Here is a 25,830-nt window from a genome sequence, read left to right on the forward strand (position 1 = left end):
GGTTTACTCCAGCTTCCAGGCCCCAGCAGGAGGGCTCTCCTGCAGGATCTTTACAGCCCATTACCACCATCCCTGGAATTGGGGGTCGAGACATGTGGCACAATAATGCTGAAGCTAGGGGACAGCTCTGGGGCTTCTTACTGCCACATCTGTGCCCAGAGGAGCAGGAAGCTGGAATACCATCCCACATGATTGTGACAGCCCAGAACCACCATCCCCGGGGACATGGGGCAGGATGCTGAATGACGTTGGGACACTGTTCTAGTGCTAGTTAGCACTACACCTGTGCCTGAGGGAACAGGGGACACCCTCCTGAACTTGGGGTGCTGCTCAAGGTCCATTACCTGCACTGCCTATGCCAGGGGACAAGGGGGTACCCCAATGAATTAGGGACTGTGTGCAGTCCTTACATGCACTCTTCCCAAGGAACATGGGAAACCCTGAAATGTCTGCAACCCATCCCACAAAAGATCGAGTGAGCAGGCGCCCTGAAGCTCAAGGGTCTGGGGGATATGGCCAGTTGACGGACATCAGGCAAAAGAGACTTGTTCAAGGGAAAAAGAGAACTTGTCTGAGTTCCCAGAATTAGCATGTTCCATGCACCCTTCCAGGACCCCAGCCTCTCACCTGAGCATGCACCCTACCCCGAGGACCCCCACCTCGGTGCGCAGAGCACACTGACCTACCCAGGACCTCCGCCCGGGGTTTCTCAGAGTGCCGGTTCGCCTGCCCCACCTCTGCATCCGGAGGCAGCTCCCAGTCTGCCCAGAGGACGTAGCTCCACCCCCACACTGATAGGTCAGAGAGCGTGGTGCCCTGAGCCCACTGGTTGCCATGCGTGTCTGTAATTGGTGACTTGCCCTTACACGCACACCTCCCTGGTTTTGCAGGTACTCCAGGAGGCCCCTCCTCACCCTAACACCTGTCTGGGTGGGGCAGGCTTGGGCCGGTGGTGGGCAGGGCCCCCCTCACCACACATCCAGCCCCATCCGGGACCTGTCTGGCTGCAGACCACCCTCAGAGCCCTGCCCCTTCCCTTCCTGCATCAGTCCTGCCTGCAGAGCTGTTCCTGGTTCCCAGCAAGGTCAGCTGCTCTCAGACCTTCCCAGGCTTGGACTTTAGGAAATGCAATGGCTTCCCACATTTCCAAGGCAATTTTAAGACCCAAAAAGTAATGCTCTAAGCAGTAGGGGCTTCACTTTCTGGTCTCATCCATGGAATGGATAGTTTTCTCAGACCTTCTGAGCATCCTTCTAGGATGAGGCCATTTGTGCTAGAATATATATACATGTGCTTGGTTCTGCAGGGAAGCTCCAGGATGAACAAGAACCACCGCTCTTCTGTGCTATTGGAGCGATGAACCAGGAACATGGATTTTTCATTAAAAAAAAAAAAAATTGTTACTGTTGACACTAAAGGAACAAACCCTTTTAAACATTTTAGGGAGAAAGGAAGAGAGTTTTATTAAAGACAGCTGCCTGGGAAACACAATCTTCACAAGGAAGGGAGTGCTCTGGAGAAGGAACATCTGGGGCAGGTTTCTATATTCATTCTGTTTTGTTTTACATACAGAGTTACACATCACCATGAGGAAGAACATTCCAGAAAGCTACAGACTTTTTCTTATGTTTTCAGTATGTGCAAGTCAGTATGATTTTAATCTTATGGGAGCAGGAGAGGTTCTTTTGTTTTTCTTATCTTGTTTGCAATGGCATTTTATTTTATTTATTTATTTTTTAATCTTTTTCTTCTTGAAGCAGATGTACAACATGTGCTTGGGGCAGAAATAGGGCTCATGCTCTGAAGTTTTGCCTAGTCATTTTGAGCTTGGTAAAATGTTAAAGGATACCTTCCCTGGGACCCCAGGATCTGGGCCCATGGATGGTAAAAGATACAAATTTCCATTATTATTCTAATTACTACTAAAGAGAGGAAGTTGAGACAAAAGCACCCTTAACAATACTACCAAGAAATCAAAATGATGCCTACAGCAGATTACCTGTTCCATGGTCAACACAGGTAATAGAGGTGTTCACAGAGGCTGGGCTTCTCCCTTTCTCCTGCCCAAATCTCTGAAGCACAAAGATAATTTAAAGTCAGAATTTTAGAACCTTCCAACATCTTTGAGATGTCTGGCACTAATCCTTTGGACTACAGAATAAAACAGAGTAGTTCATTGTCACAACATTAATTTAAACATGAAGTCCCCCTAAAGCTTGGATACACTGTCTTAGTTCTTTCCCTGCAGATTTTGACTAATGTAAGTCAGAGTCATACCATATAAACACTATGATGGTTGGGAAGTAAGCGTGGGTAAGGGAATAGTTTAGCAATGTTTATAAGCATCGTCTTACTTTGTAGAAGAGGCTGAGTTGAGTATTTTTAAATACTATTTTAGACCTGTCTTACAGCACACCCTGAATATACCAGAACCTGAATCAATTTTTAAAAGATAGCTCTTTCAGTAACTTTAATATCAGAAAAATATAATATCTCTATTCCTAGGGATCTTTGAGTATCTTACGCAGAGGTCCTCCACACTTAATGATCATGATAGGCAGAGGTAAAAAGGCCAGCTGAATTCACTCCAGTTGGCCACACAACAAGAAAATCCTGAGACTTGAGATGTTTCCAGATCTAGAAGACCAGAGATAAGAGGGAAATAGTACCATGTATGGAATAACAAGGAATTTGGAGTCAGTTTGGGGATCCCACTTAGCTTTCTGACACTAAAATCCTCTGTGACTCCAATCATCTCTGAGCCCCTGTCTAACCATCTAGAAAAAGTGACTAATAATATCTACATCATAGTTTGGAAGTTTAAGAGGGAGAATTCCACAAAGAACTAGTGTGATGGCTCTCAAGAGCAGGTGCTCAGAAAGCCATGATTACTAGTGGGGTCTATTTCTTTTCCAGAAGAAAGAATACATGTTGAATCCATATTTGTAGATGACTCCCAAGATGATTTTCAAACCTTAAGGTCGAGAACCTGCTATTGTGTAATATTTTACTCAGAAAACATGTTGTCGGACTGGTGAAGACAACACAATAGCACCGTCATCACTAAGGGTGTGCAGCTTCCCGTTTCCATAGGACCATGTTTTCCCCTTAGCTTGGGGCCACCAGAAAGGGCAGCTTGGGCGGTGGGGGGGCACCATCATCACTAAGAATGGGAGCTTCCCATTTCCATATAGCCATGTCGTCCCTCTTAGCTCAGAGCTACCAAAAAGGGCAGCTGTGGGGGAACCACAGGCTAAGGCTGCCAGGTGTGGCTGGGGCAGGCAGAACTCTGACTTAAGGCCAACTCCTGTCTAGCTAATTAAAGTGCTCTTCACAGATCGAGAGCCATCGTCTGCAAGCTCTGATGTAGGAAAGGTTGAGAATTTCCCTTGTGATTCCCTCTCTGACCCTTAGGATATGTAGCAAAGTTACATTTAATTTTTAAACATTGAGGGACTTCCTAGTTTTCATTATGACTATGGCTCAATTCCCCTGTGGTCTAAGAATATGATCTAGTTACGTTCAGGCTTTTAAAATGTGTAGACTTGATTCATGGCCCAACATTTCATCTACTTGGGTAAATATCCTAAGACCACTTGAAAATAATGTACTCTGTACTTAATATGTAATGTTCCATATATGTCAATTAGGTCACATTTGTTACTAATGTTTCATCTGCTTTTTCTATCAGATATTGAAAAAGTATGTTAAAATCTTTAAACAATGCTGCTCTAGTCAATATTGCATTGCAGAATCTACCAAGTGTTATAAGACAAAAGAAACAAAAAGAATAAGAATTGAGGGGATAATTGTGTCTATTTACAGATAATATGAGGGTGTACATAGGAAATATAAAATAGTCTATAAATACACTATTAGAATTCAAAATGGAAAACTTGCAAATCTTAGATCCAAGAAAGCAATCCAGAAAGAAGCCTGGGGGGAAGAGATTTCTTATGTATGGAGGGAGGAACATCAGAATAATGTCCGACCTGTCCACAGAGACCTGGCAAGCCAGAAAGGGCTGGCAAGACATATTCAGGATACTCAATGGGAAGAACATGCAGCCAATGATACTTTATCCAGCAAGGCTGTCATTCAAAAAAGAAACAATACTTATTCTTCTGAAGCTGTTTCAAAAAACAGAAACAGAAGGAAAACTTCCAAACTTGTTCTATGAGGCCAGCATTACCTTGATCCCCAAACCAGGCAAAGACCCCATCAAAAAGGAGAATTACAGACCAATAACCCTGTTGAATGTGGATGCCAAAATACTCAACAAGATCCTAGCCAATAAGATCCAACAGTACATCAAAAGGATTATCCATCATGACCAGCTGGAATTTATTCCTGGGATGGAAGTGTGGTTCAACATTTGCAAATCAGCAGCATGATTGAGCACATTAATAAAAGAAAAGACAAGAACCATAGGATCCATGATGCAGAAAAAGCATTTGACAAAATACAGCACTCTTTCTTGATTAAAACTTTTCAGAGTGTAAGGAAAGAGAATATTCCTGAGTTTCATAAAAGTTTTCATAAGAACCATCTATGAAAAGCCCAAAGTGAATACCATTCTCAATGGGGGAAAGCTGAGAACTTTTTCCTTAAGATCAGGAGCACGACAGGGATTTCCACTTTCACCACTATTGTTCAGCATAGTACTAGAAGTCCTAGCCTCAGCAATCAGACTACAAAAATAAATAAAAGGCATTCAAATTGGGAAAGAAGTCAAACTCACTCTATTCACAGATGATGTGATACTTTATGTGGAAAACTCAAAAGACTCCACCCCCAAATTAGTAGAACTCATACAGCAATTCAGTAATGTGGCAGGATACAAAATCCATGCACAGAAATCTGTTGCTTCCTTGCTCTCATGCCCTCAGAGGGAGGAGCTGGACCCATGTCCTGGGGTCCCCACCTGTCCTACTGCTGAGGAAAAGCCACACACAGGGACCTGGTGTCAGGAGTGTGATCTCCCAAGGGCCTGGCAGCTGCATGGAAGGACTAGATTGCTTTTGGCAGAAGGGGTGCTCACTGGTGACACCGCTCACCATCCCCCACTGCACTGTGCAGTCCAGCCTCTGTGCCCAGCCTAGGTCAGTCACCAGCACCCCACATGCTCCCACCATGGGTGTGATCATTCGGCATCACTGCATTGCACAGAGGCAGAGAGCGAGGCCCAGAGAGGGGAGGCAAATGGCTCCTGTCACAGGGCTGGTCAGCAGAGGGGCTGGAAGGCCAGCCCTCCCGAGCCCCGTGAGCCCAGCCAGGGACTCCCTGACCCAGAGCGAGCCCTCCCCTGCCTGCCCAGCCACACGCTGGCCCCTGAGCTGGATGATGGACTGTTCGTCTTGGCACTGAGGGTGTTGCTGGCTGACTAGGAGGGGGGCTGCTGCTGGTGGGACAGCTGTAGCTACAGGACAGAGTGACACATCCGAGCTAGCAGGAGCCACACTCTGGTCTCCCTCCGGGAGCCTGCCTGGGAGCTGGCGTCTGGGTGCCCTAGGGGCCGGCACACAACAGGGTCTGTGCTGAGCAGGGAGCCATGGCCCCAGGGAGAGTCCGCTCTGCCCTCTCCCAGCTCCTGCCCCGCATCATCCCTCCTCACTGTGGGGCTCCAGGACCCAAAACCAGGCTCCATAGAGGGACTGCTCAGCTCTGGCATGTAATAAGTTTGCAGCCTCTCAGAGAAGCTGGATTTCCTGGGGCTGGAGGGAGGACTGGCTGCAGAAAAGGACTGGGCTGGGGGAGATGCGGGGCCTCGTGGAGGGTGAAGGATGGGGCAGGGGCTGAGGCCTGGGGCCACTGTTCATGTCTAAAAAGGGCTGAAATCCCTGAATGCTCACGGGTTCCTCATAAAAAAAAAAAAAAAAAAATCCCTCACACTCGGGCATCCTGGTGGTGGGCCCCTCCTCCCCAGCCTCCTTCCCACTCCTTGACTCCAGCCAGGGCTGCAGCCAGGAACAGGCTGGACCTCTGTCTCAGGGTACTACCAGGAAGACAAAACAGAGGGAGGAGAGAAGGGGAAGGGGTGGACTGCTCCTCCCTGCCCTGCGTCAGCGTCCACTGCTGCCTCCGGGTCCGCTGGTCCAGCCCTGCACTTAGCTGGACACAGGGAGGCAGCCTGCATTTCCGGCCAGCTGGATGGGGGTATTCAGTGGTATTTGCATCCCCAGATGTCCAACCCACCTGGCCTTGTACCCTGAGCCTTGCTGCCCAGGATGGGCATAGTTCCAGGGCTAAGTGGACTTTGAAGCCACAGAGCCCTTGGTGGTGGTGAGGAAACATGGGGGACTGGTCAGCTGCAGAGCCATGGGTCTCATGCACGTCCGCTGTGCACAGCTGGCCGTCTTGAGAGGGAGGCCTATGGGCCTGGTGCACCTTTCCTCCACCTACCCCTGGAGTAGTGGCCAAGTTCAAACATTTCCATGTCCAACCCTCAGGGACAGTTGGGAACCTGGGGTCAAGAGAGGCAGGGACTGGCCCAGGACAAACGAGGGGTACAGAGTCCAAGGAGCAGGGATACTTTCCAGTCCTAGGCCAGCCCCAGTCCTCCCATGAGGTTTACTTTGGGGGTGAGAGCCCCTCAGATCCTCGGGTATAGCTACCCACCCTGTCCCATGTGGGGACATGACCTTGGGCATCTCCAGACAGGTAGAGGCATGTGCGCCTGTGCGCATACACACACAGCTGCAACACACACAACTCCCAGCCACAACTGCCCGGCTGGGAGTCAGAAGGGGGGGACACCCTGGGATCGAGGTGGGTGACAAGGGGGAAAGAAGAAAGAGGTTGGAGACCGCTGGGTAATGGCTCTGGGGCATCAAGACCCTTGGCAAGAACCCAGATCCATAGCATAGGGAGGGGAGACAGGCCAGACTGATGGTCAGGGGATCCCCAAAAGGTTGCCAGGGCACTGGTAGAGGACAGAGAATGGGGTCTGGTGTCCATCACCGTCCTGGGCTACTGGAAGTAGGAAGAGATAACCCCCCAAGTCCAGATGGGGCTACAGCGCAAAAGGCCTCAGTTTACTCTTCTGTAAGTTGGGCTGTAGAGATGGGGTGTCCCTAGGGTCCCATGGGTTTGTAGAAAAGTCTGTTGGCCTTAGATCTCGATCCCTGACCCATTAGACTCCCAATCCTAGGAAAATGCTTTTACTCTCTTGAGGTCCTTCTGAGCAGAGGATAGCCTAGGGCTTGGGGTCCTGGTGACCTGGTTTGCAGAATGTGGCAGAGCACTGGGCCACTGGTCTGGGGACCAAGGTCAGGACCCTCGTTCCAGCTTCAGGGTATCCATTTGGAAGAGGTTCCAGAGTCAGCGCTCTGGTGAGGGGGAGGAAGCCTTAGGAAGGAACCAAGCACCAGGACAGGAGAGAGAAACAGGGACAAGGGAGGCTTCTGAGCTTTCTCACATTGCCCCCAAAGCCCCCAGGTCCTGTTCCTGGGAGAGACACAGAGGCACACCGAGAAGGCAGAGAATAAACAGAAGAGAAGAAACCAGGAGAAATCACAGACTTTCTTCAATCAGGTTGGAAATCACATCCCATCATTGTGCTCCATTCCGTTTCTCAGAGCGCAGTCACACAGCTCATCCACCCTGGAGGGGAGAGAATTCCACAGGGAGGCGTGACCAGGATTCGGAAATGCCAGGAACCACCGTGGGGACTGCCCAGCACATGGGCACAAGATGAGGCCCTGGGACCTGGGCCTAAACCTAATGGGAGCACCTGGAATTTTGTGTCACGAGAGGACAAGGTCAGAATCAGTTCACTGCAACCTTCCCACGGGGGGGGGGGGTGGGAGACAGGCAGGAGGAGGGTGGCTTTGCCTGGACCCCAGAGCAGATCCAGGCCCCTTTGAGCTGTGTTCTATGCCCCGCCCAGCCCCCCACTCATCTTTGCATTACCATGTGCGTGTAGCAGCCTCCTGTGATCGCAGGTACAGAACATAGGTAGAGGTCCCATGGGGTATGGTCCCACCATACCCCAGATGGTGTCCTTAGAAGTAAAGCCAAAAGACCCCACTGTGCAGATGGGGAGACTGGGGAGGTCCCGAGAGGCACAGGGTCTGTCCCAGGTCACAGCCCTGCACACAAGAAGGAACCCAGTCTGAACCCAGCTCTGTGTCCTCACACCGGGGACACTGGCTGCACCCAGGCCTCACGGGGACTGTGGGTGGGTGTCACTGTATGGACGGGGCATGGGGTGGAGGGTGGGCATTAAGCACCTGAAAGAGGGGGGGCCCTTGGAGGGCTCTGGTGTGAGGAGGAAATCTGGTAAACAGACCCCATCAGTTTCCTGACAACAGAGCCCTACAGAATTTGGAACCCAGGTAACCCGGCACCTACATTCCAGAGACAGCCCCCTGCCCAGCTCATTTCATTGGAAATCCTTGAACAAAGAACATGTTTGCGTGTTGCATCCCAAAGTCCAGAGGCTGCAGGCAGAGGAAAGCACACGCTGCAAACATTTTTCCTTGCGGGTGATATCATGTCAGGGCTCCCTGACATCTCTGGCTATTTGGCCGGAAGTAGAGAAAGGTGACACCGTGAGGCCCAGAGCCAGCCCCCAGCACCATCCGTTCTGATCCGACCTGTGCAGCCCCAAGTCCCCTCCCTGTGGGTGTGGGTGTGTATACAGAAGGCTCATGTGGAGTGTGCCCACCCAATTCAAGAGCAGGTTGATGATGTGTCAGATGTCCAGTGGGCAGGTCACGTTCACACCTCAGATCAAGGCTGGCTGAGTGGGACAGGTTGTGGGGGGCCATGAGCTTCTCCGCAGGGTTTATCCTGTGTCCTGCAGGTATGGGTCCCTGTCTCAGGTGTGGGGCTGTACGTGCACCGGTCTGTGTCTGATCTGGGAGCAGCAGGGGGACTGGGCAGGAGGACAGTGAGGATGGCCAGGCTGTGATGCGTCCAGGCCAGCTACTGGTCCGTCTTTGCAGAACACCAGGGATGATGAAACGGGAGGCTGGCAGACACCTGCTCCATCTCCCTGACACAGGGAGTGACCATGACTATAGGGGTTTCTCCAGGAGCAGGGACTGTGGATTGCCTGGGAAGACCTCTGACATTGCCCAGGCCACTGTCCCTGGTGATACCACACCGGACTGTGGTCCAGGACTCAGAGCCCATGGAGGCCAAGCCCAAGGGTGAGAAAGCCGGGGTTGGGTGTATGTGGGTGTCTGGGGATGGGTCGGTGCTAGACCCCACAGGCAGGAGACCCCAGAAGCTGGTGTGGGGCCAGGAGCAAGGACTGGGCTCAGAGCACCCAGCGGATGGACTGCAGTTGGGGAGATGTCCCAGTGAGAGTTCCTGGCTGTAGCTTCTCTGGGAGGCCCTGGGCTGAGCTCTTTCTCTGCAAAAGCACGCAGACATGTTCTTCATTCAAGGATCTCCAACGAAATGAGCTGGGCAGGGAGCTGTCTCTGGAATGTGGGAGCCTGGATACTTGGGTCCAGTTCTGAAGAACCAGAGCCAGCCCCAACTTCATCTGTAGCTCCAGAGGGGGGATGGTGCCTGGAGAGACTTCAGCAGGAGACCAGGAGCCAGCAGGGGACCAGGCACCTGCCCACGGAGAGCCTGACGCTGTCCCTGAAGAGCTGGTGCCTGCCCCTGCCCCAGTCCCTGCTCCAGCTACATACAGTCCCTGCTCCTGTCCCTGCCCCTGCCCCAGTCCCTGCTCCAGCTACATGCAGTTCCTGCTCCTGCCCCTGCCCCAGTCCCTGCTCCAGCTACATGCAGTTCCTGCTCCTGCCCCTGCCCCAGTCCCTGCTCCAGCTACATGCAGTTCCTGCTCCTGCCCCTGCCCCAGTCCCTGCTCCTGTCCCTGCCCCTGCCCCAGTCCCTGCTCCTGTTTCTGCCCCTGTCCCTGCCACAGCCACTCGCCCTTCCCCTGCCCCAGCCTGTGCTCCTGCTCTTGCATCTGTCCCAACCCCCGCCCCTACTGCTGCTCCTGCGGGGCTCCCACAGCCACATCCAGAGCCCGCAGCCCGCTTCTTATGCAATTATCCCTTGTTCTATCCCCCATCCCTAATTGCCCGTAGAAATGTTTCATCCCCTACCTGTATATTCTTTCTCTCTGGTACGTATTAACTGCTATTTTATCTTTCCGTGTTCTGTATACTGTTTATCATTGGTTTCAAATAAAATTACTTGTTTTCACTTGAAACATTACGAGCATTAAGCACATTCCCAAGGCTGTGCCACCACACCACAGAACCTCGCTGCAGGGTACCTCCTTCCCCAAAGGAGACCCTGAGCCCAAAGCCCTCCCTGTGCATTTCTCCTCCAGCCCTGCCTCTTGCGACCCCTAAGCTGCTTTCTCTCTCTGTTCCTTTACCTGTTCTGGATGTTTCTGTATGTGGAATCACACAATTGGTGCCTTTGTGTCTGCCCACGTATTTTCAACAGGGACTCATTTTTTTCTGTTTATTTGACATAGAATTTCCCTTATTTGATATTGAAATGCCCAATGAATTACAGATGAGATGTAATCATAGAGGTCCCTTAAGGAATTATGAGCAGAGTCTCAGGGTCAAGACCCCTGTTCCTGCTGAGACACCACAGCCCGACCCCAGACAGGACAGGCTGGTTCCTCCTGTGGCTCTTACGGAAACCAGGGAGATGCAGAAAGCTGGAAGACACAGCACAGAAGGCAAACGCATCACTTGCAACCCAAAGCCAGAGAAAAGTTTAACCTGACTCCACCCCAAACCAGGCTCCAAGTCACGGGGTCTCACAGGGACAGAGACCAAACATATGCAAGTCTATGGGGGGAGGATAGGCACGTGGGGAGTATGTGTCGGAGAGTAGGAGCTCCCAGGGAAGGACTCTGGCAAAGGAAACTCTATGGAGGCAGCACTGGTCACCCTCACACTGGCTGGAGTCTGGTCTGGGGACCGGCAGCCCTAGGGAGAATGTGAGGAAGCAGAGGTCCAATGCAGGTCCCCTGGAGAGAAGGGTGATGGGCACCCCGGTCTGGGAGAACAGTGAGCAGCACCCATCCCAGGCCTTAGGGGCACCCCTCACCTAGCAGTGCTCAGCCTTGGACTCAGCCCCAGAAACTCTGGCACGATTTTCCACAGATGTATTGTCAGGAGTGTGCAGCAGAGCGGTGGTGGAGAGAGCAGGGAATGGAACAAGGCTAACGCTCAAGGAGATGGACGGGATTCACCGTCCCAGTCCTCATGACAGAATGTCCTGTAGCTACCGTCACAGTGTCGTCCAAGAAACAGGATCCAGGAAGCCCCTCCTGAGACCTACCTCCTGCCACCCTGCTCCTGGGAACATTCAGAATTGTTTGAGGAGGTGGAGAGGATCCAGGGTGGCAGCAGGGCCAAGGAGAAAGAAGGTCGGCCCTGGGAGGACAGATGGATGTGCCCTGAGCCACCATCCGGGGCCTGGGCTTTGATGCCCTTGGACTTCACCCCAAATAATGGCTCCTGAGGTATGCACCTGGCTTCGTGGTTTCCCTCCCTCCCTCCCTCCCTCATTTATTCACTCTCTCATTCTTTACCCCCCTCTCCTTCCCCTCCACCCCTCCTTTCCCTCCCCCATTCCGTCACCCTCCCTGCCTCCCTCCCATCCCTGTTCCCTCCATCTCCTCTCTCCTTCTCCCCCTCCCTCCATTCTGCCCTGCCATCCTCTTTCTCTCCCCTCCCTTTCTCCCTCACTCTCTCCGTGCCTCCTTCCCATCCATCCCTCCCTCCTTCCCCTCCCTTCCTCCTTTCCTTTCCTCCCTCCTTACCCTCTCTCCCCTTCCTCCTCCTCTCATGCCCTCCTTCATTCAGCAGATTTGGGGTCCCTGCTCCATACTGAGCACTGGGACTTCATCAGTGAGCACCCCCCAACCCACGTGGTCATGTCCACCGTGGGAGGTGACGGGGGCAGTCCTCAGGGCTAGCAGTGGTGATGAGCACCAGGAATCTTCTCCTGAAAACAGAGGCCGGTTGCACAAAGAAAAGAATGGAGAGACCCATGCTTAGCACTTCCTCTAGAAAAAGCTAGTCCTGAAAAGTAAATATATCCTCGACTTTATGCAACGTGAGTGCTAATGGCCCATACGCCCTGATTCCTAGAAGCAGCAAAGAGTAAATCACCCAGCATTAACTGGGGGTTTGTGACACTTTTCTGACCAAATGACAGTGTTTCAGCCAACATCTATCTCCAGGACCTCCGAGTTTTCCCAAGGATCTCTGTGAGCCTCTGATCCTTCCATCGACCCTCTTGGGAAACTCTGCCCTGTCCTCTTCCTCGCCTTCTGCCTTTTTTGCGACCCTTCTGTGGTCTCCCCTCCCCCTACCAGGGCCACCCTGGCCAGGATTCCCCGTGCCCCTTGGCTGGCTGCCCACATCCCACACTGGACTCCATGAACCCTGTTTTGTGCAAGGCCTGTGCACTCCCTCTGGGGTGACCTGGCTTCTCCGTTGAAGTGGCCTGCGTTTTCCTGCACTGGGTCTCCTCTGACGAGTCTGTGAGGCCAGACTGTGCCCATGTCAGGGGAATGGAAGTGCGAGCCCAGACGGTCCAGACAACCCGCTCCCAGTCCCGGTGTGTGGAGCTTGGGCCGAGAGTGGTGCCTGAGCAGAGGAGGAGTGAGCCCCAGGGAGCGTGAGGGAGGTCATGGCAGAGTGAGCCCCCAGGAGGAGAGTGAGCACCGTGGGGGTCTGGTGCTCAGGCCTGCTGGGAGACCATGTCCCACCCGTGCTGGTTGTGTCCCCAGGGCTGGAGGTCATCCAGTAGCTACCCTTCCAGACAGCAGGCTGGAAGTGACAGGCGGGGGGAGGCACGGCTGTGCAGGAGAGCCCTCAGGTAGAGAGGAGGGGGCAGGCGCTCCCCCAGCAGCAGGTGCACTGGGGTGGACTGAGGGGGCATCAGCGGGCAGCAGTGTCTGCAGCTGGGGTCTCCACACAGGTCCCTCTCCTCAGGCTCAGCGCAAGCTTGCCTGGAAGGCCTGTATTCCCAAACACAAAGTCTGGTCCAGGACCTCCCCTCAAGCCCTGACTCCCACTCCTTTGTACTCAGCTCAAGTGCAAGAAATGGCCAATAGTTGAGCTGGTGTTGGGCACACAGAGACACGTGATTTTTTGGCCAACGCTGTAACATTGCTGACATTTAAAAGATCTTAGGGCTTTGATTCAAAAACGGTAGGATGCCTAGGACCCAAGACAGCATTCTGGACACCTGCCTCTGTGCCTTGCAGCCCTCCCATCCCACCAGCTCTGCTCAGAAGCCCTCCAGACCACAGACCCACAGTCTTGGGTCCTCAGATAGCCCAGACCATGTGCCTCAGGCAGCGATCCAGGTGGGGCAGCAGGATACACTGCGGATTTCAACTAATCCCCCTCCTAGAAAGTGAGGGTGTCGCTGGACGAGCTATCCAAACACAGCCAGGTCAGGGTTCAGGAAGACACCAGAGGCACTGGAGTAAGTGAGGAGCATCTAAAGGGCAGGTAGGGACAGTGGGAATCTCCGGTGGTTTTGCCTAGGGGAAGCTCCTATCCCCCTAAACCCACAGTGTGATGGCTCCACTGGGGGGTGGGGGAGGGACCATGCCTGGAGGACCCGTGGCTCCACTGTCAGAGGTCACCAACTTGATCTGTGCACGGGTGGGGAAACCCAGCCACACCCCAAAGAATCTCTGAAAATAGCCACCATCTCGGTGGCAGCTGATCTGGGAGGTCAACCTTCCAGCTGCCTGAGGTGCGATCGAGCCTCAGACCAGCACACTGGCCAGAAGTGGAAGAAGGAGAAGCAGTTCTTCATTTCAATAGTTCCTGAGTTACCGCTTTGTTCCTATGGTTAGTACACTGTGCAAGGCCTTGAAAATGATCTCCTCATGTTCTCTGCTGGAGAGGATCTTGAAAAATCTCTGGTTCATAGTAAAATCATCCAGAATTGACCTTGGTTGGCACAGCCATGCTGGAAAAAGTATGGAGTTTCCCCCAAATACTAAAAATAGAACTCCTGTATGAACCCACTACCAGGTAGACATTTGCAGGAAATGAAGTCAGTTTCTCGAAGTAAGATCTGCACACTCTCACCCAATATCCCTAAGGAGGGGAGGCCACCCTTAGCAACAGGGCACCCTGTGGGAAGTCGTAGGCAGCCCTCCCCTGGACAAGGGGCTGCCCCAGGGCTGGGAGGTCTCCACAGCAGCGCATTCAATGTCCTGGATGCTAGGAAGAGACCGAGTACAGCACCAGGCCAGTGAGGGTCAGGGCACACTACCCCGAACTTGGCACCTTGGCAAATTAAATCTAGAAACTGAAAGAATTTTGCATACAGCAGAAGCAGGAGGGTCTGATCCCCAGCCATCAGTGCTCCTTCCCTGAAGCAAGTCGGAATGCTCGCATGTGGCACTGTCTCTCCCCAGACCACAGGGAGGACCTGCTTATCACCAGAGTCAAGGAATTTAGGGCCACAAAGGCTGTAGGAACAAACCTGGTTAAACTAACCTTTATCTTCCCAGTTACTTTTTTACCGTTTACCAGCCCTAGCTCAAAACCCTGCGTCTCTCACAATGTTTCACACATTGATTGTTTCTTCGCCTAAAACGTAGATCTGTCTGCTCCAATCACCTCTGCTGGTCTCCACGTTCTTGTGAGGCTCCCACCAAAAAAATCAATGCACTTTGCGAGCTTTTCTCCTGTTCATCTGTCTTTGTCAATTTCCAGACCCAGCCAGGGACCTTGAGAGGAGCTGAAGAAAAGTTTCCTCTCTTGCAGCTCTGGGTTGGGGGTGGGGGTTGGTGGCAGGAGGAGTCAGGAAAATCCATCCTGTCTTCCCGACCTTGGTTAAAACTGCCCCCTGCTGGGAAGCAGCACAGGGCTGTGCACAGCTGGGGGAGCCAGGGAGAGGCAGGTGGAACACGTAGGAAGCTACCTGACCCCCAGAGGGGGGACATGGCCCCACTGACAAGTCCAGGGTGTGATGGTGAATATTATAATGGAAGCATCCTGAATATCAGACCTTCCCCCTCCCCCACCAGGCTTCATTATAGCTGCCCTTGTAGCTGCTACTATTGGCTTAGTGACTTTTCTGAACTTTGTCCAGTCTGTGTTCTTTGCTGTGTGTGGTCCCTGGATCCCTGTGCTGTTAACTTAGTGACCAGCCAGTGGCTGGGCAGAGAGGTCACCCGTGTTTCTGATCTATGGGCTACAGATGTTGGGCCCCACAACCTCCTCCTCAGGTTCAAATAGTCTGCTTGAGTGGCTCATGGAACACAGAGAAACATGTTACTTACTAGCTGACCAGTTCATTAAAAGGACAGAGCTCAGGACCAGGCAGCTGGAAGCAATGAGCGGGCAAGGTGTATGGCAGAGGCTCGGAGTTCCCTTGCTCTCAGAGTGAAAGATGCCTTCACCCACCTCCACTCTGACCTTCATCTGTACTTCCTAACTGATGATGTCCCTCCTTTGGGCTCATCTGTTAACTCAAGTCCAAGACCCAGTGGGCACCAAAATGACCCCTCAAGCAATAACCACTGCCTAATACCAGCAATACCCCGCGTGACGGACCCCAAGACAATGATTGACCAGAACTTTACTGACCTCCTGCACCTGCCCCTGACTTTTGTTCTAGATCTTCCTTATATAAAAGCCCAGGAGTGTTTTCGGCACCTCGAGACCATGCCAGTCCTCAGCCTGCCGGTGCCAGCTGCGCTGAAATGCTTTCTTTTCCTGTGTCACCACCACTCGCCTCTCTGCCTTTGGATCCGGGACACTGTGAACAGTGCAGTGCAGCAAGTCCGATACCGCTTCTTCCTCCCCCAGGGCTCACTGCCACTGCTCCTCTCCCTGCAGTTTGGCTGTTGGCTTAGTGACACTTCTGAACTGATTTTGTCAAACCTGTATCCCTCATCGTGTGTGGTCACAGAAGGGTCTGGTCTGGGAAGGCAGTGGTCAGCAGTCGACTGGGTGAGATTTCCTTAAACATCTGGAAACTGCCCTCTTCCTAAAAAACAAAACACAACACAACAACAAAAAACCTTCCAGTCTTTGCAGATGGGGAGGAGGGCTCTGGGTGTGTGGGTGTCGGGATATACCTTTAGCACCAGCCAGGCCTCTTAGCATTCTGCCTTGGCCTTTACTTCCCACTTGCCAGTCTGACAATCACCAGAGGGCCAAGCCTAGGGCCTTCTTAGGTCGGCCCTGAGCAGGCACCCAGCCCACACATGCCGTGTCCCAGGGCGCTCGGGAATAGGTCAGAGCTTCCAGACCCTTCTTCCCTAAAGCTCCTCATCACTCAGTCTTTCTTCCAGTGATTCTGCTTGGTTTCTATTTGCCCCAACTCTAATCCATTGCCCTAGGCAGCAGAGACTCACATATGCCTTTAAATGGTTTGAACATCGAATGGCATCCAGTAGCCACCTCACTACTGGGAGAGTTGGTGGAAAGCAACAAGTCACAGAGGAATCCAAGGGTCTGGACTTGGTGTTTCCCTCTACTGAGATGGGGACATCTGTGAGAGAAGGTGGCCAGCTGGTAGGGGTGATGATGCAGGCACCTGACCCGGACAGGACAGATGGGGTAGGTGAGGCTGAGACCCTTGGGGTATGTTCCTGGCATCTAGACAGAACTGGCCTTCAAAGCTGCAGATTGGTTGGAATCCTCTTCAGGCTGAGGAGGAAGATGAGGGGAGCAGAGGGGACTGAAAGGGCTTGGCTTAGACAGGAGAAGGCTGAGCCATTCCTTTGTGGGGGAAGTGGGTCAGGTCCAGGCTCATGGGGACAGAACTTGAGCCCATTGTGCTACATGAAATAAGCTAGTCCCTAAACAACTGAGTGGAGGACCCCACTTGTGAGGGATGGAGAGCACTCCAGCTCGTAGAGGTAGAAGCAGATGCTGGGTGCCAGGGCTGGGGAGGGGGAATGAGGAGTCTCATGGGTAGCAGTTCGGCTTGAGATGATGAAGAAGTGGCAGTGATGGATGGTGATGGTGGGTGCAGAACAGTGAGTGTATTTATTGCCAGTGAATTAGACCCTGAAACATGCTTAACAGTATCTGTTGTATGTCAATTACACTGCAACAGGAAAGAAGTGAGTCAGGGGGACGGGATAAGTCAGAAGGATGGGCCACCGCAAGTCCCAGAAGGGCAGGGACCCTGTATCTTCTTTCTCACTCTCATGCTCTGCACTTTGTTGGTGACTGAGCTCACAGTTGGCACTCAGTGAATGCTTGCTAAGACATAGTGCAGGCAGATGAGGGCACAAGTGCAGACCTAGCAGTAGGCACTGAGGAATCCCAATGGGATGTGCATCCAGACTGAGTGAGTGCCCACATTTCACAAACACCAGCACAGAAATAGCCATTTAAAACCAAGGCAGGTGACCATAAGCTGTATTACAAAGCAGTGGTCATCAAGACAGTATGGTACCGGCACAAAAACAGACACATAGGTCAGTGGAACAGAATAGAGAGCCCAGAAATAGACCCTCAACTCCATGGTCAACTAACCTTTGACAAAGCAGGAAAGAACATCCAGTGGAAAAAAGACAGTCTCTTCCATAAATGGTGCCAGGAACACAGGAGAGTCACAGGCAGAAGAATGAAGCTGGACCATTTCCTTATATGATACACAAAAATAGACTCCAAATGGATGAAAGACCTCAAGGTGAGAAAGGAATTCATCCAAATCCTTGAGGAGAACACAGGTAGCAACCTCCCTGACCTCAGCCACAGCAATTTCTTGCTAGACACATCTCCAAAGGCAAGGGAAGCAAGGGCAAAAGTGAACTGGTGGGACTTCATCAAGATAGAAATCTTTTGCAGAGCAAAGGAAACAGTCAACAAAACCAAAAGACAACTGGCAGAATGAGAGAAGATATTTGCAAATAATATATCAGATAAAGGGCTAGTATCCAAAATCCAGAAATAACTTATCAAACTCAACACCCACAGAACAAATAATCCAATCAAGAAATAAGCAGAAGTCATGAACAGACATTTCTCCAAAGAAGACATCCAAATGGCCAAAAGACACATAAAAAATGCTCAACATCTCTCAACATGAGGGAAATGCAAATCAAAACTATAATAAATACCACCTTCCAGCAGTTAGAATGACTAAAATTAACAAGACAGGAAACAACAAGTGTTGGTGAGTTTGTGGAGAAAAAGGAACCTTCTTACCCTGTTGGTGGGAATGCAAGCTGGTGCAACCACTCTGGAAAACAGCATGGAGGTTCCTCAAAAAGTTAAAAATGGACTGCCCAATGACCCAGCAATCGCACTACTGGGTATTTACCCCAATGTTACAGATGTAGTGAAAAGAAGGCCCACCTGCACCCCAATGTTCATAGCAGCAATGGCCACAACAGCCAAATTGTGGAAAGAGCCTAGATGTCCTTCAACGGATGAATGGATAAAAAAGATGTGGTTCATATATACGATGGAGTATTACTCAGCCATCAGAAAGGATGAATACCCATCATTTGCATCAACATGAATGGAACTGGAGGAGATTATGTTGAGTGAAGTAAGTGAAGCAGAGAAAGTCAATTATCCTATGGTTTCACTCATATGTGGAACATAAGGTATAGAGCAGAGGACCACAGGGGAAGGGAGGGAAAACTGAATGGGAAGAAATCAGAGAAGGAGACAAACCATGAGAGACTCTGGACTCTGGGAACCAAAGTGAAGGTTACAGAAGAAAGGGGGTGGGGTGATGGGGTAGCTGGGTGACAGGTATTAAGGAGAGCACATGTTTTGATGAACACTGGGTGTTAGATGCAACTAATGAATCACTGAGCACTACATTAAAATCAACTGATGTACTATATGTTGACAAATGAATTTAAAATATAAAAATTAAATTAATTTAAAAAATAAAAAATAAAGCCAAGGCAGAAACCATACATAACCCAGAGGACTTTGTGCTCCTGGAGGCTGAGCTAGTGGTCATGGCCAAAGCCTCTGGCGGTCAGGAGACTAGAGGTCTGAGAAGTGGCTCGGCACATCCCTATCTCTGAAGCCCCATGGCCATGGCAAGATGCAGGAACTGGGAGGGAAGACCTGGCCAGAGGCCATCATGGCTCCACAGCTGCTGCAGGACCCCACCCAGCCCCACCAGGCCATGTCTGTCTAGAACCAGGAAGAAAACCTTTTCCCTCAATTGTTCTTTTTAGAGATGGTTGCTCAGCATTGACACAGAAAAATGCCTGACATAAAACTGGAGCCGTTCACAGCTGCAATTGACCCAGAAGTTATCAGAATGTAGTGACCACAAAGAGAGGAACTTGTGTCCCCAGGCAAGCCTCCTGTGTGTGGGTGCAGCTGGGGGCCCTGGACATGCCCGTGTGGTCAGTACTGGGCTCCGAGGTCTGACAGCTCTGCTCAGGATAGCACCCTCTGATGGAGATGGGACAGCCCCCATGCATCCCAGATGTCCTGGTGATTCTTGGGCATTGTCACAAATCTCAGCTTCTTCATGAAGTGGGGCAGGGCAGCCCAGCCACCATGGGTCCCACAGGTCCTCCAGGGGACAGCCCAGGAGCCACAGGCCCCAAAGATCCTCCTGGGACAGTCCCTCATGAGTCCTGGATGTCCTGGTGATTCTTGGGCATGGCCATGAATCTCAGCTTTTTCATGAAGGGTGGGGGGAGGGCAGCCCAACCACCACAGGTCACACAGGTCCTCCGGGGATAGCACCTTGGTGGGCTTGTGGTCCAGCAGGTACCTGTTTAAGTGGCTCTCATCACACCACACAACCTTGATCCCATTGGCCAGGTTGGCCCCATCACCTGGTAATAAGCCAAGGTCAGTCAGTGAACCTCCACCACTAACCCCCCAGAAAAGTCCCCCATGTAGTAAATGTCGCCCTGGTCCCTGGGCGTGGGCCTAGGACTATAGCCAGCACTGGTAGCTGAAGTCTTCATGGGCCACCCAGTAGAAACTGGGGTACAGGGTGCCAAAGAGGGAGGACAGGATCTCCATATCCACATGATCCAGAACTTGATGTCCACATCTGCACACACCAGGTCTTCCACCTCACGGAGGAAGCGCTGCTCACAGAAGCGGCTGACCATTGCCATGAGCTGCATGGACACATCCTGCCAGTGCGGGGTGCTGGGGACCTTGAGGACCACCACCCTTCAGCCCTCCCAGGGCGGGGAAGGGGCACACAGGCCCGGCAGCCCACTGGTCAGTGATTACCTAGTAGGTGACCTTGTGTCCCACCATGATGGGCTCCTGTGCCCTCTGCAGGAACAGCTCCAGGAAGACCACCTATGTACAGGGATGAGGGACAAGGTAGGAGGAAGGTCAGTGTCAGAGGCTGGTAGCAGGACCCCACAGCTGGGGCCCATGGATGGCTGAACCCTGTTCAAGGGGGCAGGCCTTCTTTAAGCAACAGCCACCCTCCCAGCTTTGTCCCAAGCAAGTGTGCTCGTGAGGCCTCCCTACCTTCTGCTCCCCAGAGATGGGGGCCATCAGCATCCCATCATACACAGGGGAGTCTAAGGCTTCAGAGGTGGGAAACCAACCCCACAGTCAGCATGCTGGAGCCAGGAACGCTCCCTTGTGCTGAACTCCCAGGCAAACCCTGCAGGTGCCCTCCCCTGGCTGACCCCCTGCAGGTCCTGTCCCCACCTGCCAGGAGTGGAGCACTTTGGGGCACAGCCCTCCTCTCTGTGGCCCGCAGACTGGCTAGAATCAGCAGCACTGGCCTCCTCCCCACTTTGCCTTGGGTGGGCTGTCGCTGGCCCCCACAGAGCTGTCTCCACCCCCATAGGGTCCGCTCGTGAAGGCTGCTAGGGTCCATCAGTCAACCACTCTATTCCTAGGAACGGTCACCCTCGAACTCCCCCAGATCAGGAATCAGGTCCAGCCCGTGGGCAGGGAAGATGAAAGAGGACCGCTGGAAGCAGAGGGGGCTTGTTTAGGTCCCAGACGTGAATCCAAGAGTGTAAGCTTCCGGGTCCCTGGCCCCCCACAAGCTGGAAGTCTTGTCTCTCTGAGGGGACTGTCAGCAAGGGTGGTGAGCCCCTCTGAGACTGATTTTTTTTAAGGTTTTATTTATTGATTTGTCAGAGAGAGAGACAGCTAGAGAGGGAACACAAGCAGGGCAAATGGGAGAGGGAGAAGCATGCGCCGTGCTGATCAGGGAGCCCAACATGGTGGGGTTTGATCCCAGGACCCCAGGATCACGACCTGAGCTGAAGGCAGATGCTTAATGACTGAGCCACCCAGGCGCCCTGAGACTGATTTTTTCACACAGGCACTAAGGCTACTTCCCTGTGCACGCCCCATACCTGGCAGTTTAGTAAATCGCTCACACAGGGAAAGGGGGCACTACATTTAAATAGGCAACAAGGTCACAAACACCCAGCAGACATGAGTCAGGTCACCAAAGGGCAAGTCCAGGTCCAGCCAACGGGGGAACAAGCCAGACATGAAGCAGGGGGAGAGAAGAGTGCTCCTGGGAGAGGGCAGAGAGAATGTGAAGGCTTGGAGTCAGGCCCGAGGCACATGTGGGATGACCACACACCTGGTAGGCCCACAGGGGTGGGGGGGATATGGTGGGAGAGGTGAGGCTGGAGGGGATGGGCAGCTGGGGAGTGGATCACGGAGAGGCTCAAGGGTTGTGTTCTGAAAAGATCACTCTGCTGGTTACTGGAGAAGAATGGGCTCTGTACAGTGGGGGACAGGGAGACCCTAACCCTAACCCCACCCTAGCCCTAATCAAACATCATGCTCAGTTTTGAGGACAGACAGCTCTACTCGGAAATCACAAACAAGTCCATCATTCTGGCTTTCACTCCTTTCTCAGTATTGTACTGAAAGTTCTACCCAGAATAAGAAGGCAAGACATAAGCAATCCACATGTGAAAGGAAACAGTAGAATGAGGGCTATTCAGAGACCAGCGATGGCATCATCTTCTATAGAGAACTTCCTGCAGAATCAACAAAACGTGATTACAGCCAGTTCCCTGATTCTGCAAAGTTACAGGACAAAATCTCTATACACAAAAATATCCCTTATTTGTATACACTAGCAATGAATCATCCAAAAGGGAATTTAGGAAAACACTTCCATTTTAGGGAACATCCACATTGATAAACTACTTGGGAATAGATGTAATCAAGGTGTACCTCTTGTACACCAAAAATTACAAAACATTGCTGAAAGAAAGGGAAACCTAAATAAATCTGAGGACACCCCATGCTGATGAAAAGACATTCTATTGATAAGATGGCAACAGTACTCAATGCAATGTGGAAATTCAATGTGTTCCCAAGAAATTTCACAAAGGCCTTTGGGAAGAAATGCACAAGCTCATCATAATAATCATATGGAATTTTAAGGGACCACAAGATAACCCAAAACCATCCTGAAAAAGGAAATCAAATGTGAAAGGTCATACTTCCAAAGTTCAAATCTTAATACAAAGCACCAGTAAATAAATAAATTTATTTAATTAATAAATAAATAAAACATTGTGATAAAGTTTTATCATAAAGGTACGCATACACCCTGAAAACAAATACAATATATGTTAACTAATTGAATTTAAATTTTAAAAAGTTTAAATAAATAACATAAAATAAAATTTTAAAGTATACATACAGATCAGTGGGATTTAACTGACAGCCCAGAAATAAACCCCTTCATCTATGATGGTCCACTGACTTTTGACAGGTTGGACAGCATTACACTCGGGGGACAGAATGGTCTTTTCAACAAAGCGTGCTAAACAATTGGCCATCCATGTACAAAGGAATGGAACTGGACCCTTACCTCACAGCACATATCAACATTAATTCAAAATAAATTAAAGTCTTACATGTAAGAGGTAAAGTTATAAACTCAAGAAGAAACAAATGGGGATAAATCTCCATAAACTTGGATTTAGCAATGCTTTCATATCTGACACCACAGCATAAGAAGGGAAAGGAAAAAAAGATAATATAATATCCTCAAAATTAAAAATCTGGGGGCACCTGGGTGGCTCAGTTGGTTAACCATCTCACTCTTAATTTTGGCTCAGATAACGATCTCAGGGTTGTGAGATCGAGCCCCAGGTCAGGCTCCACACTGAGTGTGGGCCCTGCTTAAGAGTCTCTTTCCTTCTCCCTCTGCCCCTGTCCACTCGCATACTCTCTCACCCACTTTTTAAAAAGAAATGTAAAATTTAAAAAAAATCTATGTGCATCAGAAGACACTATCCAGAAAGTGAAAAGACAGCCCCCAGAATGGAAGGAAATATCTGTACATTATTTATTTAATAAGAGGCGGTTGCCCAGAATATGTAAAGAGCTTTTACAACTCCTCAACAAAAAGACAACCCCATTTTTAAAATGGACAAAGGACTTGTCTAGATCCTTCTCCAGAGAAATCATACAAATGATGAATAGATGTTAAACATCATTAGTCTTTATGGAAATGAAGTTTTAAATGAGTTAGATGTCCTTTTACACAAGTATAATCACTATGATCAAGAAAACTAAAAATAACAAAAGGATCTTGAGAAACTGAAACCCTTAAACCTCGCTTGTGAAAAATGGTGCAGTCTACTTATAAAATAGTTTGGCATTTACTCAAATAGATCAAAGCAGAATTACCATATAGTCCAACAATTGTGCTCCTAGATATATATCCCCAAAATTGGAAACACTGGTTCAAACAAACAAACAGAAATGTACAGGAACATTTATAGCAGCAGTGTTCACAAGAGGCAAAACCCAGAAACTATGCAAATGTCCATCCACGGGGAAAAGAATAAACAAAATGAGGTAGATCCATAAATGGCCATCTCGTTCTGCCCTATGAAGGAATGAAATAAAATGGTTCACTTGTGGGGAAAAAATATGGTGCTTCCTTAAAATACTAAACACAGAATTCCACTGCAGCCTATATGTCCCCCAAAATTGAAAGTAGAAGGACCCTTATTCAGAGCAGCATTCCTCACAATAGTGGAAAGAACCCAAGTGTCTACTGACAGATGAACAGATGAACAGATACACAAAATGTGGTTTATGCACATAGAGCACAATTCAGCCTTAAAAACGAAGGGAGTTCTGACACAGATTGAACCTGGAAGTCATTATGCTGAGTGAAATCAGCAATTCGTGGAAGGACAGATACTGTATGATTCCACTTGGGTGACGCGTCTGGGACACAAAGTTGGATGTGGCTGCAGGGGGCCGTGGGGAAAGGACAATGGGGAGTTGGTGTTTCATGTGTACAGGCTCCCTTGGGGAGAATTAAAAAGTTCTGGAGGATGATGTACAACCATGGAAACTCTGCTAAGGCCAGAGAACTGTGTACCTGAAGTGTTTTAAGGGGGTCAATGTTCTTAGGTTCAGTCACCGTGAAAAAGTAAATGAAGGACAGAAGTATGTCACAACGTGGACGGACACTGAAAACTGCCCCAGTGACATAAGCCATGGAGAATCCCACTCAGACTGGAGCTGTCTATGCTCCTTAAGTCTATCAAGGTTACCCAAATAAGGGAAAGTCCTGGCAGAAGTTCCAGGATGAATGGATGAATGGAGAAGACATCTCAGACCATCTGGCCGGTGGTGACAGCTGAAGTGGGCCTGTGGTCTGGGTTTAAATGTGGGAACCATCATGATTTCCTCACTCGGGGTTACCTGGTGGTTCCATGGGAAAGCGTCCCTGTTTGGGGTAAAATGCACTGAAGTAGCCCATTTGACATGGAAAATGTGGTAAAGAAATGACAGCTGGGGTGTCTGAGTGTGGAGATACAGCGTATTCATGCAGCTGTGAGAAGTTACAGCAGATTTGAAATCACCGCAGAGTAAATGACTCTTTCAAACATCCCTGTTAGCACAATGTCACAGAATCAGAGAGGACGTCTGACTTTGGGGTGGAGGCCAAGCCCTCCCAGATCCAGTTCACCCACCATGGAGAGGCCACTCACCCTTGGAGGAGGCCACATGTTAGCAGGAGACTCGTGGGAGGATTAAATCAGGCACCCCCATGCCTCCGGGGAAGTAGAAGCAGTGGGATTTGGAATTCCAGTTCTCCATACGCTCCACCACAAGCTGGTTAGAGCTGTGCAAATGCAGGAAGGGACGCCTCACTAAAGTGGACTTGGGACCCCAGATGGGGAGGCTGGAAGGGGGCCCCAGGCACTCAGTGCCCATTGCAGACCCCACATTACATTCCCCCACAGGAGAGACTAATCCATTCCAGGCCCTGCAGGGGAAGTGGGAGGGTTCATCTCCTACAAGAAATCACCATCCCTACAGCTCAACCTGTGAGAATCCTCCATCTTCTTGAACCCCTGCCTTTCTCCAGGGGACTTTCCTTCCAAGCAACCCTCCCAACTTCTTCCTCCTCCTTCATGAAATGATGGTCCCCTCCTTTGTTTCTTGCACTTGCCTGTGATGTGACCGTAGCTTGCTCAGCCCAGATTGCCATTCTCTGCTCTTCCCCAATAAACCCATTTTACTGGTCAAATGACTGGCCATGTGAATTCAGGGTGAACAGAACTAATAAACTCAAGAAACTTGCAAGAAACAAAATCAATATACACAAATCAATTGCATTCCTATGTGCTCGGAGGGAACCACCAGAGCGAGGCTATGGAGACCAATCTCATTTACAATTGCATCCAAAGGAACAAGACACTTGGAGTCCCCTGAACCAAGGAGGGGACCGATCTGTCCACTGACAGCTGTGACACACCAGTGACAGACATGGAGGGAAACCCACGGAAACAGGAAGACACTGTGCTCAGGGAAGAACCAACACTGGGAAAATACCTACTCTCCCCAAAGCTGTCTACAGAGTCTGCGTTGTTGATCCCGAACTTCCAGGCACTGGAACAACCCTGAAATGGGTGTGGACGCGGAAGGA

Source organism: Neovison vison, chromosome 10, assembly GCF_020171115.1.
Source record: "Neovison vison isolate M4711 chromosome 10, ASM_NN_V1, whole genome shotgun sequence".
NCBI classification, from domain to species: Eukaryota; Metazoa; Chordata; class Mammalia; order Carnivora; family Mustelidae; genus Neogale; species Neogale vison.